This window comes from Triturus cristatus, chromosome 4_2, assembly GCF_964204655.1.
Source record: "Triturus cristatus chromosome 4_2, aTriCri1.1, whole genome shotgun sequence".
Classification (NCBI taxonomy): domain Eukaryota; kingdom Metazoa; phylum Chordata; class Amphibia; order Caudata; family Salamandridae; genus Triturus; species Triturus cristatus.
The window spans coordinates 150,163,707-150,180,636 of NC_140586.1; the positions used below are offsets into that span (position 1 = coordinate 150,163,707).

The window sequence follows — 16,930 nt, forward strand, 5'->3', positions numbered from 1 at the left end:
GGTGATTCGTCAAGCGGGGGCAGAGAAAAATGTGGGGTCCCAAAACGCGTTTTCCCCATGTTAATTTCCATAGGAAACTTTAGACACAGCTACAGCCCGAACTGCTGAACGGAATTAAACCAAATTTGGCAAAAAAGTAGGTCTTGGTTTAGAGAGAGCCCTTTTTTAAAATGGTGTACATCCGTTCAGTAATTGCTGAGAAATTAGAAAAAGTAAAAGTTTTAATATCTGAGTACCAAGGAGGGTTCGCGAACCCTCCTGGGCAAAAGCTTGACTCTGATTGGCTGTCAACACTCCAAACCAGGAAGTGTTGGCAGCCATCTTGTGACTCCGTAGAACCGAGTCACAAGAAAACAGTGAAACAAAGTGAAAAATGAAGGAAAGGGGGCAGGGTAGAAACACCCTGACCTCCTAGGCCTGTGCATTTTTTGTTTAAACGGCGGAATTTGCATTGGGGTTGCAAATCCAGCTGAAAATGTAAAAAAATGAAACACAGGCAGCATTTTAATGAGGCCCCTGGGTGGGCCAGGTCCCGGGGGGATTGCCAAAAAAATAATAGCAGGGGCCTGTGGGTACCCCGCAACCCCGGGGACCGACGTCTCCCCGGGGGTATGCTGATTATGTGTGGCAGCCCCAGGGACCATCACCTCCCCGGGTTTTTTTTTAAATAATGCGTGGGGGGTCCCACCCCCCATGCTACCCCAGGGAATGCCACCTCCCCAGGGCTTTATCAATTGTAAGCAGGGGGCACGTGGTCCCCCCGCAGCCCTGGGGACCACCACCTCCAAGGGGCTGTGTTAATTTTATTTTTATCTTATAAACTGTGGGGGGGCAAGAGACCCCCACATGCCCCAGGGACCACCATCTTCCCGGCGCACTCTGTATGCAAATGTGGGGGTCCGTTATGGAGCCCCGGGGACCACCACCTCCCCGAGGCTTTAAACGTTGTGAGGGGCGCTGCAGGGTCCCCCTCCTGGAGCCCTTGATGGAACTGGGGACCACCACCCCTCAGTGTCCCGGGGTGCCCACCCCCGGGACACTGCTGTTTACAATGACAGAGCGGGAGCCGCGCGGCTCCTGTCCTGTCATTGCAAACTCTGCTTTGCTTCATTGAAGCAAGAGCAGGGAAACCTGCAAAGCAGGATTGCTTTTGAGCAAGGGGAGCTGCATGTCAGCAATGCCGGCTCCCGCAGGAGGCAGGGAGCCAGCGGGACCGTGGGGGCATTGGTGCTCCCCCCACAGTCCCCAATGGAAAGGGCCGGCCCTGGGGGATGGGGTCCCTGGGGCCAGTAGTGGCCCGGGAGGGGGCCCTCAAGAAAATTAAATTGAAAAAATCAATAAGTGGGACAGCCCCGGGGGATGGGGTCCCCGAGGCCAATTCAGGCCTCAGGAGGGGGGCCAGGTAGCCCCCCTCCTTAAAGAAAATATTTATGTTGCCATGCCCCGGGGGATGGGGTCCCTGGGGCCGAAATTGGCCTCGGGAGAAGGGCCGTGTGGCCCCTTCCTGTTTTTTAAAAAAAAATGTTTAAAAAAAGGGCAGGCCCTGGGGGATGGGTCCAGAGGGCCCAAATAATGGAAAAGAAGTGGGGCCACAATGCCCCCCTTGAAAAAAAAAAAAAAGAAGACTTTGCGCCGGAGCACTCAGCAAACGCACCCCCTGGCGCATTGTAAGTTGGGGAACTAATTCCCCTTGAACACTGAGGGTCCCTGGGGGCCAATGAACCCACCAGGTACCTACAGTATGTGCTACAGAGCTGCGTTGCAGAGACATGTTCCGAGGCCACGCCCCTTTTTACACCTCCCTGCAAAACAGTTCTGTGGCGCTTACTGGAGGTACTTGGTGGGCTAGTTGGCCCCCAGGGACCCTCAAGATTCAAGGGGACTTAATCCCCCAACTTAAAATGCGCCAGGGTGTGCATTTGCACAGTGGTGCAAGGAGGAGGCTGAGCCTGATATAACAAGTTAGCAATCCTGCTGTGTGGGACTTACTGGAGGTAATAAAAGGGGTAGTTGGCCCCCAAGGTTGACGTTGGGGGCTAACTATCCCTCCTGTCATGTCCGCTAAATCCCACACAATGGAATTGCTAAAAGGTGTTTGAGGGCCACGCTCACCTTTCTCCACCACTCTGCCAACGCGACTGCTATGTTATAGTTAGAAATTAGCATTTAAAAAACCTTAGAAACTCCCTGAAAAACCACAGGTTTTGAGACCCGTTATAGTTAGAAATTAGCATTTAAAAAAACATTGAAATTCACAGAAAAAACCATAGGTTTCAGGGATGTTATAGTTAGAAATTAGCATTTAGAAAACCTTAGAAATTCCCTGAAAAAAACATTGGTCTCAGGCCCATTATAGTTAGAAATTAGCATTTAAAAAACCTTAGAAATACACTGAAAAAACCATAGGTTTCTGGCCCGCTATAGTTAGTTGGATATTTCACTCATAAAAAACCAGAGAAATTTGGCCGTTATAGTTAGTAGAGTTAACTATAACTCGCGCCCCCGCAATGCACTGCTGATGACGTCAATTATTACATCACTCATGACATGGTCAGTGACATCACTGGTGACATCACTGATGATATCTCAAATTACATCACTGCTGACATCACTGATGACATCATCCATGTGATAATCTGATGCACCTCCTTACACCCTAATATAACCTTTGATACACCCACTCTAAAATACAGACTACCATGTTCAAAACCATAGACACAACAATACCACTTACTACATACTCACTCACTCATTCCTTGGTCTACACACACATCCACTCACTCACCTATACAGTAAATCATACATGCAGTCACTCATCAATACAGCAGTATCATATGCACTCATACACCTATACATGCACTCACACACTGCCACTCATCCATAGACTTACTCACACACCTACTCAGTCATGCAAAGAATCACTCCCATTTACTCACCCATACAGTTATACACAGACCACCTCACTTATTTATACAAATACTAACACATACTTATTCTCTTATACAATCACTGATACAACCGCACATTCATCCATACAGCCACTCTCACAATCACTCACTTTCACATAGTCATTTATATACACATTCACTGGATGATGTCATCAGTGATGTCAGCAGAGCAGTGAATGCAAAACTGGAATTCTAACCAAGAGCGTATGAGAACAAGAAAAGTCATGCAAATGTAAATTTGTTACCAAAATGCAAATAAAATGTGTTTACAAAAAAACCCAGTGATATCAGCAGTGATGTCATTTGAGATGTCATCAGTGAAATACGCTGCACTCAGTAATCCTTTACTGACTTTTTTATCTATATATATAAATAGAGCATTTAAGCAGGTAGAAATATCATGAACAATGTAGAACATTGCATGAGGTCTTTGATCACGTAATCTAATGGTTCAAGGCACGAGTTATGACGATGTGCACAATATGTAGGGTCATATGCCGTATTATGATATCATTGTTTTATAATTGCGCTATGATATTCCAATTTTAAAGTATTTATACAGATATATTTTACCTATAAAGTAAATAATTTGTTTTTGTTTTTTTCTTAAAAAACTCATTTTATCGTTTTTGTGTACAGACCGTCTCAATATTAATATGCCCTGCACATTCCTGGGTTTGTTTTTTAGCAAGTCACTGCACTTTGAGGCTATGAGAAAACAGACCCGGCTATCATTGTAAAGGCTTACAAAAAAATGTGTTTTCTAAGTCTATCACAGTTTGCATACCACAAGGTTTCATTTCACTGCATTTAAAAATAAGTTGGCAAAAGCTCTTTCTTACATGTGATCAAGGGCAAGTGGTGCCCGAAACGCGTAATTTGAGGACAACAAGGAAATAAAGAAATAGCTGCCTACACCTTCGGTGGTGCGTGACTCTCTGGTTTACAAAAGCGATTGCACTGGCAGACGGAGCGGCAATATGGTCTTGATAAATATATATATATATATATATATATATATATATATATATATATATATATATATATATATTATCTACTGGCAGTCGCCAGTAGATAGTTATAGTTAGGACTGTGTTTCCATAGGAAATCTGAAAATTCTATTTTGAATAACTTTGGTGCCGGTTGACGGATCCTCGCAAAATTTTCAAAACTAATGGGGCGCTCCGCTCAGCTTCTACCCTGGAAGTCTCGGGGTGATTCGTCAAGCGGGAGCTGAGAAAAAAGGGGGATCCCAAAACGCGTTTTCCCCATGCATTTTCCCATATGACCTTTAGTCGAAGGTACAGCCCGAACGGCTGAACAGAATTACTTGAAATTTGGCAGAGAGGTAGTCCTCAGGTCAGGGAGGTGCCTTTTGCATATATGATGTCAATCTGTTCAGTAGTTCCTGAGAAAATTGCAGTTAAAAGTACATAAATATCTATATGCGCACACCGTGCACGCTCCGTGCGCGCAAGGTGCGCGCACCATAACGTGCGCGAGCGTAATTGTGATTGGTGGTTACATGTCAGTCAACATTCGAATCGGTCGAAATCAGGAAGTGTCGTCCGCCATTTTGTGTGTGACAGTGAAAAAGAAAGGTGGAGAACGTGAAAAGGGGGCAGGGTACAGAGTTCCTGACCCCCTAGCTTTTGTCAGGGGTCCCTGAAGGACCCCGAAGGGTGAAAAAAACATATATTTTTTTTTTAAATCGCGAGGTGTGCATGCACCCTGCGCGCAACGTCGCGAGGTTCGCGCACGGTGGAAAAAAATCATAAATAAAATAGAATTAAAAATCAAATTTAAGTGTTTAGATGTTAGGTGGCTCTAAAAAAGGGCCGTTGTGTTAATTGAGGAACAGAGGAACAAAAAAATGAAAAAAATTATGGGGTGCCGCATGTGTGCTGCTGTATCTTGCTCTCTATTAGGGGAATGCTGCTGTCACCATAAGAGAGAAGAGCATTGCACGCATTGCACCGTATATGCACCCTCTTGAACAGAGGGTGTATATCCAGAGGAACAGAAGCAGATGAAGCTGCCGCTGCAGATGAAGTGCTCGGCTGAGCTGCCGATGATGTGCTCGACTGAGCTGCTGGAGGGTTGTCTCTAGCAGCTCGATCAAAAGCCACAGGATGTACTCCTTTAACGTGCCTGACCATAGTGAAAATACTAAAAGAGTATTTCTTTTTAGGATCGCCTCTTGATAAGACAACACCACAAATAGTGCAGGTGACTTTTAGAGCATTCACCTTCTTCTGCCCCTCTGGAAATGTAAAAAATTGCCATATAAAAGAGTCTTTCTGTTTCCTCTGTCTCACAAGGGTCTCCTGCTCACTCCCAGAAGATGACTGGTGCTCTGCCATTCTCAAGTACTGGAGTACTGGAAAAGCTGCTCAGCTCCTTCTCCCAGGGAATCAGAAGAAATAATGAGGGGAGTGGGTGTGGTGTTGGAAGTTTCTGGAACTGAAACTACTATAAACCAATGAAAAGTGTTGTTTCTTAATCACATGCCCTGAAACTACTATAAACCAATGAAAAGTGTTGTTTCTAAATCACATGACTTGCCGTGCACGCACGGTGCGCGCACGAAGCACGCACGGTGCGCGTACGGAGCACGCGCGCATGCGCGTACGGAGCATGCGCGCATGCGCGTACGGAGCATGCGCGCATGCGCGTACAGAGCATGCGCGCATGGGCGTACGGAGCACGCATGACGTAAGCATGCGCACGTGGAGCACGTACGCATGCGCACACGGAGCACGTACGCATGCGTGCACCATGCGCGCACCATGCGCGCATGGTGCGCGCACGGTCAAAAACCCTTAAAATTAAAAATATTTTTTTTAAAGTGTTTATAAGTTTATAGAAGATATTTACTATGCTGTTCAACTTTATCCAAATAAAAAAAAAAGAGCTGATCCATTCCATATTACAGGATAAAGTCAATCTATAACTATATACATAGGTAGCTTATTGTAAAATAAATATTTAAAAAATATAATAATACATTCATAAATTAGCATTTAAAAAACCTTGCAAATTCACTTAAAAACAATAGGTTTCACACACGTTATAGTTAGGAATTAGCATTTAAAAAACCTTGTAAATTCACTGAAAAAACCATAGGTTTCACACACGTTATAGTTAGGAATTAGCATTTAAAAAACCTTGCAAATTCACTGAAACAACCATAGGTTTCACACACGTTATAGTTAGGAATTAGCATTTAAAAGACCTTGCAAATTTACTGAAAAAAACATAGGTTTCACACATGTTATAGTTAGCTGGACATTTCACTCGTACAAAACCATTGAAATTCCCCCGTTATAGTTAGTTCAGCTAACTATAACTCGCGCGCCCGCAATCCACTGCTGATGATGTCACATTTTACATCACTCATGACATGGTCAGTGACATCACTCATGACATCACTGATGACATCTCAAATGACATCACTGATGACATAACTGATGATGTCATCCATGTGATAAATTACCACATCTTCTCACACCCTAATATAACCTTTGATACACCGACTCAAAATTCCAGAGTTCCATTCTCAAAACCATACATACTCCAATACCAATAACTACATACCCACTTATTAACTCTTAGGTCTACATACACCTCCACTCATTCACCTGTACAGTCACTCATACTTACAGTCACTCCATACAAGACTATCATATGCATTTATACACCTATATAGACACTCACACACCACCAATCATCCATAAAGGTACTCTCACACCTAGTCAGTCATGCAAATAATCACACTGCCATTTACTCACCTATGCGGTTATACACACTCAAGTTCACTTACTCATAAAAATAGTACCACATTCTTACACTCTTATAGAATCATTGATACAAGCACACACTCATCCATACAATCACTCTCACAATCACACACTCTCACATCTACCCACTTATATACTCTTAAACGCATATATACTGCCTTTAACATATGTAGTTAGTCACAAATGTACCACTGAGATATACATTCAATCCCTAACACACCCATACATACACTCACTCAACCATACAGTCCATCACAGATGCACTCTTAAAACCATGCACCCATAGAATCACCCACTCACACATCTATGCACAGAGTCACACACACCCTACCCACACAAACACTCAGGCACCCATACAGATACTCAGACAACCAATCAATAACCCATATAGACACTCAAATAGCTATTCACAAAACCATGCAGCCACTAATACACCAACACACAGACACATACAGACATTCACACAGTTTAGTCAGTAGTCTGTAGTAAGATACATTTAATGACTCACTTATAGAGTCAGTTACGCACCACAGAAAATCATCCATTTACACACTTGTACACCCACTTATTCTTCAACAGGCCTTTTCCTATATATATTAAACATATTAAAATTGTTCAGAAACACATACTCAATGGATGATGTCATCAGTGATGTCATCAGTGATGTCATTTGAGATGTCATCAGTGATGTCATGAGTGATGTCACTGACCATGTCATGAGTGATGTAATATGTGACGTCATCAGCAGTGGATTGCGGGCGCGCGAGTTATAGTTAGCTGAACTAACTATAACGGGGGAATTTCAATGGTTTTGTACGAGTGAAATGTCCAGCTGACTATAACATGTGTGAAACCTATGGTTTTTTCAGTGAATATATATATATATATATATATATGCGCTCCGGTTCCACTTTAAAACGAAGCACTCCCATGCGGGTGCGGATTTGCGGCTGTGGACGCCGCACTGTATGCCCGTTCTATTCTCCTCAATTATGTAGAATTTTCGCACTCTCGGGGACGTAAAAGGAAAACTTTATTTTCCAATGGCCAGCAACAAACACGTTTCGGCAAATTTCCTTCCTCGGTGTTGATGACACACCGGAGAGAGCCATGTTTATAAGAACAGTGAAACAAAAAAGGGACCAGCGTGTTCATTACTGGACGCGCCATTTTTAAAAGGTTCTAAATGAACCAGCATTTCATATTCACCTCATTGCTGACACAAAATCATGCTTTTATACCATAATTATATACATCAATGAACCTCAATTGTGAATAAACATAATTGCATATCATCACCATAAAGTTCATAATTATAAAACTAATTTCACAATTGTTGTTTTATAAACATCTTCCAAACACATATCATAATCCGTATATCGGTTTTGCCATGTGCTAAATAATTAGGTATATATTAGTTGTCTCGCCGTGGATCGGCAATGGTCCCTGCTTTGTCTCACTTCTAATACAATGCCTTATTGCAGTCTACTGTTAAGTCGGGGCTCACGTTATTTTTATTTTCATTTTCATTGTTATTATTTTTTATTATTTTTTATTTGGGTTTTACTTTGCAATCTCAATAATGTTTAGGAAAACAAATTCATGTAGCGATTACAACTTCATTTGCGATGGTTCCTGTCTAGGATCCCAATTCATATTAATCCCAGATGATAAATAAATATCTCAGAATCAGGAACCTATATGTGCCGCTAACTCTTCTCCATTGTTCAGGCCTTTTGGAAACTTTGTGAGTAAGTCTATTATATAACGGGACTCGAGTCTCCGCAATTTGCGGACCCGGTGACCCCCTCGGACATTTAGGGGAACGGAATCCAAACCATAAAAATGTAGCTGATTTCGGTCACTCTGATGTTTCTCAGCAAAATGGCGTGCTACAGGGTATGCAGAATCTTTCTTATTAATAGCTCTCAGATGTTTCAATGTTCTAATCTTCAATTGATGGACCGTACTGCCTATATACCGTAGCCCACAAGGGCATACTAGGCAGTATACTGCATGTGGTGTACTAGAAGTGATAAATTTGGTTATCTTTCTTTCCTTTCCTGTGTCCGGTATTTTGTATGATGTGAACCTTTTACTGTTTGCACAGGCTTTACACCTGCTGCACGGAAAAAAGCCCATCATTTCTTTTAACGTGCTCACTCTCTGTGGTACTTTTTCCAAATGACATCTAACCAACATATCCTGAAGTGACCTTGCTTTCTTAAATGTCACCAGGGGATAGGCTGGAATGTCGTCACATATAATGTTGTCTGTTTTCAGAATATGCCAATTCTTTTTAAGTATATGTTTTAAATGATTGGCTTCTGCAGAATAAGGGGTAACCATCCGGAATTTACCCTTATCATCTCTCTGTTTTTCTTTATCAATTAACAGTTTATCTCTTGGGATTCCTCTCACTTCACGCAATGTGGCATTCAATATTTTGGGATCATACCCCCTTACAGAAAACCTGGCTATACTTTCTAAGGCAGCCACCTCAAAGTACTTCTCTCTAATGCTGTTCCTCTTCAGCCTAAGTAATTCACCATAGGGTATGCTTTGAACAAGTTTAGGAGGATGACTACTGGTTGCGAATAATGTAGAATTTCCTGCGGTGGACTTGCGGTATAAGGCTGTCTGAATCCTGCCCTCTTCTACAAACACTCTCAGGTCCAGGTATTCCACTGCCACTGGACTCACAGCTCCCGAGAAGTGCAAGTTAACATTATTTGTATTGTGAATATCGACATACCCAAGAGCCGAGTCCACTGTCCGCTGCCACACAATGAACAAGTCATCGATATATCGATACCACTCAAGTACCTTTCCGCAATTGTTCTTGCCCTCATAGGTTTAGTGCACCTGCTCCTCCCACCAGCCAACGAACAAGTTTGCATAGCTGGGAGCGAAGCAGGTGCCCATCGCTGTACCAGACAACTGTCTATAATGTTGATCCTCAAATAAAAATATGTTGTTTTTTAGGCAAAACTCCAAAAACTCAATCAACATTTGATTATGTTCTGCATATCGTAACTGTCATTTTTCTAGATAGAATTTCACAGATTTAACACCATCCCTATGATCTCTACAAGTATAGAGGCTAGTGATGTCGAGTACCATCAATTGGTAAGTAGGATCCCACATAAGTTGCGTAATTTTGTTAAAAAAATCCTTCGTATCTTTCACATAGTAATCCAATTGTGCCACAATAGGAAATAAAAAGTGATTTATAAACATTGATAAATGCTCAGTCAGACAATTCAAATACGACACAATTGGCCTGCCCGGTGGATGCAGGCTATCCATATGCAGTTTTGGAATGTGGTAAAAAGTGGGAACTACTGGATTTGAACTACGAAGAAATAAATGTTCTTCTTGGCCTAACATTGATTTGTTGTACCATTTTTGAATTAATTCATCATAGGTTTTTATACTCTTCTGATACATATCATTAGTTGTTTTCTGATAATATTGTTCATCTGATAGTTGGCGTAAGGCCTCCTTACAGTATTGTTCCCTAGTTTGAAGGACCACATTTACCCCTTTATCAGAGGGTTTTATGATTACAGACGCATCCTGTCTCAGGTTCTGTAGTGCTATTTGTTCCATCTTCGATAGATTGTTCTTTTCACTCCTTGGCATATTTTTCGACCTATATTTTAAAAGATCCTTCACCACGGTTTCCGAGAACACATCTATCGCATCAAACAGCATTTGTGGGTTGAAGATGGATTTAGATTTAAATGGACTCTCTTCTCTTTCTTGCTCAATACCTTAATTTCTGGCCCTTGTAGCCATAGCATCATTAGTTGTTGAGTCTCCTTCTGTTTCTGATCGAAGATCTTCCAAGAGTTCAATTGCTGGCAGATCTTTTCCAGTCAACATGCCCGTCACAGTCAACCTTGATGTTATTCTCATAGGATCTTTCATATTCGGTCTCAATTTAAAATATTTATGCAGTTTTAATTTGCGCACAAAACTGAAAAGATCAATCCTAGTTTGTGTATATTCCAGGTGATTGCTAGGACTAAAAGTTAATCCTAGGCTTAGTACTTTGACTTCAGTCTCCGTGAGGGATTTTTCCGTTAAATAACCACTGTTAAATTAGTGGTATCTACGGTTTTTTGGATGACTTCTTGCGATTCGCCCATCCGGGTGCACTTCCTCTTCCTGCCACCCCCGGCTCGTCACGTTTTTCGGCACCTCTTTCCGGTGGTTTGTTCTTGCCTCCCCGTAACCAGGACTGACGAATGTTTTGAAACTCGTCGTGAAAAGGAGTCTGGATTCCCCTCCCTTCCATTGGTCTTCCTGTTTGTTCATCTCCTGATTCATTCTCTGTGTGATCAGATTCTGAGGTTTCCACTTTTTGGGGCATTTGTTTAGATCTTAAACTCAGCTCCTTTCTCGGACCGTCAAATTTACGGGCAAAAGTTAAAACCCTGCCCTGTAACTAGTCATTTTCATCACGTAGAAATTTCTCTTGTTTCCGATTTTAAATCTTTTGTTCATATTTGAGCAATCTTGACTTCATTTGTCTCATTAGATCTTCAATCCTTTTCTTATCTTCCTCTTTAGCTAGCTCCTGTTCTAACTCCTTGATCTCACTGAGCACTTTATCACGGTTGCCCCAGGCATATTTAACCAATATTCCCAGTGTCCCTTGACAATATTGTGCAGTATGTTCTCCCCAATCTGTCAACAGCTGCGGATCTGGGTTATCATATGAGGGAACTGTGTAGACTCTTAAGCCTCTTGGAACTTTGTTCTCATCAATATAGCTTTGTAAGCTGGTGGCCTCCCACCACTTCCGTGTTTCGAGTTCATACAGCCGTTCGAATTTAAACATGATCTCATTCACTTTGTTTCTTGGTTGTTTGGGGTCTACAGTGGCAGGACGCGCCCCCCCCCCCCCCGCATCATGTTTCCTAAAAATATCCTTAGCAGCCCCACGACATGTAGTTTCACAAAACATGACCCCTCCATTAAGTGTCACAAAATCTGCCGAACTCCTTTAGTGATGGGTGCTTCCTAAGTGCATGTGGCATGTACAAGTTAAATTACCAAACAGATGTCCCTCCATTCAGGAACGCCATCGGAGCACTCATAGGCTTTGCTTTAAAACATTTATTTCATCCAGCATGACGCGTTTCAGCTGCCAGGCCTTTATGAAATGCTGTTTAGTGAAACAGATCAATAGCATTGAGAATGTTTAAATAACTCATTTTGTTCCCCCTCCATAGTGGCAAGCAAGAAAGGACTGCACTTTCACCATAGTCCATTCATTATTTCACGCCGCCATCATTGAGTGTATGTAGATTGCATTTCAGTCCAATAGTGGTGTTTTTAATTTCCATGATAAACAAACCTTTAAAGTAAGCTTCCATTATCATAATGGGAAATCTGTTCATAGCTCACAGATTGCACTGTATTTATGCCACTGTTTGTTTTATTCCGGGAGCATCGATGTTTCAAGATGCTATTGATATTACAAGCCTTTTCGTCAGCCACTCAGGGCACATTAGATTTCAGGTACAGGAAATAAATGTGTGTATATATATATATATCTATATATTCACTGAAAAAAACATAGGTTTCAGACATGTTATAATTAGGAATTAGCATTTAAAAAACCTTAGAAATTCACTGAAAAAACCATAGGTTTCTGGGCTGTTGTAGTTAGCTGGACATTTCACTCGTACAAAACCATTGAAATTCCTCCGTTATAGTCAGTTCTGCTAACTATAACTCGCGCGCCCGCAATCCACCGCTGATGATGTCACATATTACATCATTCATGACATGGTTAGTGACATCGCTGATGACATCTCAAATGACATCACTGATGACATCATCCAGTGAATGTGGTTTGGTTCGTTATTTAAATATGTATTATACATATAGCAAGCTGCATTGAAGAATGAGTGGATATATAAATATAAATATCTGGATGGAGGCTTAAGTAGCAGTGTGATTGACTGTTTACTTGACTAATTTATAGTGTCTCAGTAAATATATTGGATAGTGACTAAACTGTGTGAATATCTGTATCACTTTGTCAGTTGTTGTGTAAACTGCTGCACCAGTTGGTTACTAGCTATGTGAAAGTCTATATTAGTTATTGATTAGTTAACTGAGTATTTGTATGGGAGAGTGAATGTGTGTGTGGTTCGGTGAAGGGTGTGTGACTGCCCAAAGATGTGTGAATAGTTGATTCACTAGGTATATGAGGTTAAGACTACATGTTATAACAGTTGTTTGGGTGAGTGAATATCTTTATGGGTGTGGTGATGAGCAAATATATCTCTCAATGGTACATGTCCAACAAACTAGAAAAATAAAAGTCAGTGTATGTGACAGTTGTTTATAAATAAGTATACATAAGACTCAGTGATTGTATGAGTGACTGTATGGATAACTGTATACTTGTAATAGTGATTTTATAACACACTAAGTATGAGTTAGTATCTATATGAATAAATGAAGAGATGTTTGTATAAGTGTGTAGCTGAATAAATGTAAGTATGATCCATTGTTTGCATAAGTGAGCAGGATGGCTGCATAAGTGAATAGGATGTGTGCTGGTGCGTAATGTCGATATAGACGTATAAGTATATTTGAAAGTGTTCTATTGATCATTGACAGCATGTATGAGTGAATCTATAGGTAAGTGATTAGATGTGTGTAGATCTAGGAATCACTGAGTGGGTTTTTAGAAACTTGTATTGGTGTGTCAATGGATTCAAATACGTATTTTACAGTGAGTGATGAAAGGTTATACTTGTGTATGATGAGGTGTGTCTGATTGTCACGGGGATGATGTCATCAGTGATGTCATTTGAGATGTCATCAGTGATGTCACTGACCATGTCATGAATGATGTAATATGTGACATCATGAGCAGTGGATTGCTGGTGCGCGTGTTATAGTTAGCAGAACTAACTATAACGGAGGAATTTCAATGGTTTTGTACGAGTGAAATGTCCAGCTAACTATAACAAACCCTGAAACCTATGGTTTTTTCAGTGAATATATATATATATATATATATATATATATATATATTTCCAGAAAACAATCAATGGTTCAAAGATTGCACCGAGCCCCAATTCGTTTCAATAGCGTGCTTTATTAAAGCAATGACAAACACTGTCCCCGACGCGTTTCAGAACCTCAGTTCCTGGGTCACGGGTCGTCAGACGTTTTACGTGCAACATGTGATATAGTGCAAATAATAACAATACAAACAAAGGACTACGTTTTTTCCTGATATTGCGATTGAATACGCCGCCATATTGGAATGGTTCATAAAAATCACTAAACAATACCATGATTTTCATTTCAAAACATTACATGTTGTACGAATATTACCCAAGTGGATAAATTTAAACGTATTTAAATTGTGATGCTAACTTATATGTAATATAATAATGACTGCCTTTAAATGCTGTCCTGGTTAACACATAACAAATTTAATTTATGTTTGCTATGTTACTCCAGTGAGTGAATATTAATCACAATGTTGATCGAAATGTAAATCAAAAGCCCAAGTGGGCTACGGCACTAAAACTCCAAAAATACATATATATTTCATACAATGATACCAAATAATGGGGTATAATACTGCAATTCTTCAGAATCAGGCAAAACACTCCGTCTCCTATAAAAATAAACCAAAATGCACTAATCAATATAATGGTTACTATTCACCTGTTAAAAACAACACAAACATCTTACAAAAAAGGCAACACATCGAGATTTGTAAAGTTAAAATCAAAAACCAGAAATGGTCAGATCAAAGCTGCACTATTTACAAATTATTTGCAGTAACATATTCTTTAACCAAGTTGGACTGATAACTCTTCATCTTTGTTAATGCCTCCTGGAGACTTAGTTTCGTATTTGATTATCAGCCGTGATTCTAATCTGCGCAGTTCTTGCGTTCTATTTCCCCCTCTCTCAGAAATAACAATTCTGTCAAGGGCACAGTATCTTAGTAGATTAATATCCTTATTGTGACATTCTTTGAAGTGTCGAGCAATAGGATATTGCCTGTCTTCATTAGTTATAGCCCGCATGTGTTCTAAAATGCGCAGTTTAACTTGGTTAATGGTGCTACCAATGTATACCAGCTGACAAGGGCATATTAATGCATAAACACAGAAATCTGATTTGCAACTTAGATGTTTTCTAATAATGAACGGTTTCATGGTTTTAGATAAAATTATCTGTTTGCAATTAACACTGTTTCTGCACGCTTTACAGGAAGTACATGTAAAAAATCCCTGTATATTTGATTTAATTTCTTTCTCAGGCAAACTATTTTTACATAGTACATCTTTTAAGGCAGGACATCTGCGAAATGTGATTTTTGGAAACTCATCAATATATTTTCTGAACGTTTCGTCAATGCGTAACACCTTCCAAAATTTGTTCAAGCATTTTCTGACATCGTTGGCCTGATTGCTAAAAGTGGTAATGAATCGTATTACTTCATCTTCCACTTCTGCATCGGCCTTGATTTTAACCTCTTCAGTGCCCATGACGAGATAGTCTCGTCGTGGAGCACGGTCGCGCTGTGCCCATGATGAGACTATCTCGTCATGAACCCCACCCACTAATAAAACGCCCGGCACAGGAGGGGGAAAGGGCGTGGCAAAGAAGGGGTTAAACAAGTCCTCTCTTTTTATTTTTGTGACTTTCTCACATGCTTTTCTGATCACTTTATGAGAATAACCTCTTTCTTCGAATTTTTCTCTCATTGTATTCATCTCTTGTGTTAATGCAAATTCTGAGCTACAGTTTCTTCTAGCCCTTAATAATTCCCCGTAGGGTATACTGTTGATCAAATTAACAGGATGGCAACTTGCAGCATGCAAGATACTATTTCCAGCAGTAACTTTCCGAAATAGTTTGCTTTCCAAATGATTTCCAACAACTTTTACTTCCACGTCTAAGAACTCAATAGCGTTATTATTGACTGTGCAAGTAAACTTGAGATTCAGGTCATTTTCATTAAGAGAATCAACAAATTCCACTGCCGCTTTTTCATCACCTTTCCAAATGCAGAAAATGTCGTCAATATATCTTGCCCAGAGGACGACCTGATGGTTAAAGGCATTGATGTCTCTCACCACCCGCTCCTCCCACCAGCCGAGGCCAGAATTGGGGCTTGGTGCAATCTTTGAACCAAGAAAGATTGATTGTTTTCTGGATATGGAGGGGTCGCGACCCTGCCGGCAGCCCGCCACCGCCCAAGAGACAGAGATCAACCGCGAAGGAAGGTTTGAGCATATATATATATATAATTCACTTAAAAAACCATAGGTTTCACACATGTTATAGTTAGCTGTACATTTCACTCGTAAAAAACCAATGAAATTCCACGTTATAGTTAGATCAGGTAACTATAACTTGCGTGCCCACAATAAACTGCTGATGACATCACATAGTACATCACTCATGACATGGTCAGTGACATCACTCATGACATCAATGATGACATCTGAAATTACACATTGTGGATTGCGGTCGCGCAAGTTATAGTTACCTGATCTAACTATAACGTGGAATTTCATTGGTTTTTTACGAGTGAAATGTACAGCTAACTATAACATGTGTGAAACCTATGGTTTTTTAAGTGAATTTGCAAGGTTTTGTAAATGATAATTCCTAACTATAACGTGTGTGAAACCTATGGTTTTTTCAGTGAATTTGTACGGTTTTTTAAATGCTAAGTTATGTATTTATTTTTTATTTTTTTTTCTGTTTTTTCACTATAGGCACACCCTGCGCGCAGGGTGCGCTTCACGCACCGTGCGCGCACTATGGGCGCTCAGTCCATGCCGTGCGCGCCTCGCATTTTTTTACGCAGTAACATTTGTTTTTTTCTCCCTTGTGGGTCCTTTAATTTATTTAATAAATGTGATTGTTACTTCTTTATTTTTTATTTTTTTTGTTTTTTGCCGTGCGCGTACGGTAAGCTTACCGTACGCGTACCCCGCGATTTTTTTTTAAAAAGTTTTAAATTTATTTTTCGTACTTTTGGGTCCTTCTTGGACCCCCTGACAAACACTAGGGGCGTCTGAAACTCTCTTCGTTGCCCCCGTTTCACGTTCCCCACCTTTGTTTCTCAGTGCGGGAGACATAAAATGGCGGCCGACACTTCCTGATTTCGACCGA

The 16,930-nt window shown here is 40.8% G+C and overlaps 1 protein-coding gene across 2 annotated transcripts in view; it reads left to right on the forward strand.

The window, feature by feature from the left end:
* Nucleotides 1-16,930, forward strand: part of LOC146833212 (aquaporin-5-like) — a 102,764-nt gene that overhangs the window by 17,459 nt on the left and 68,375 nt on the right. The window lies entirely within an intron of this gene.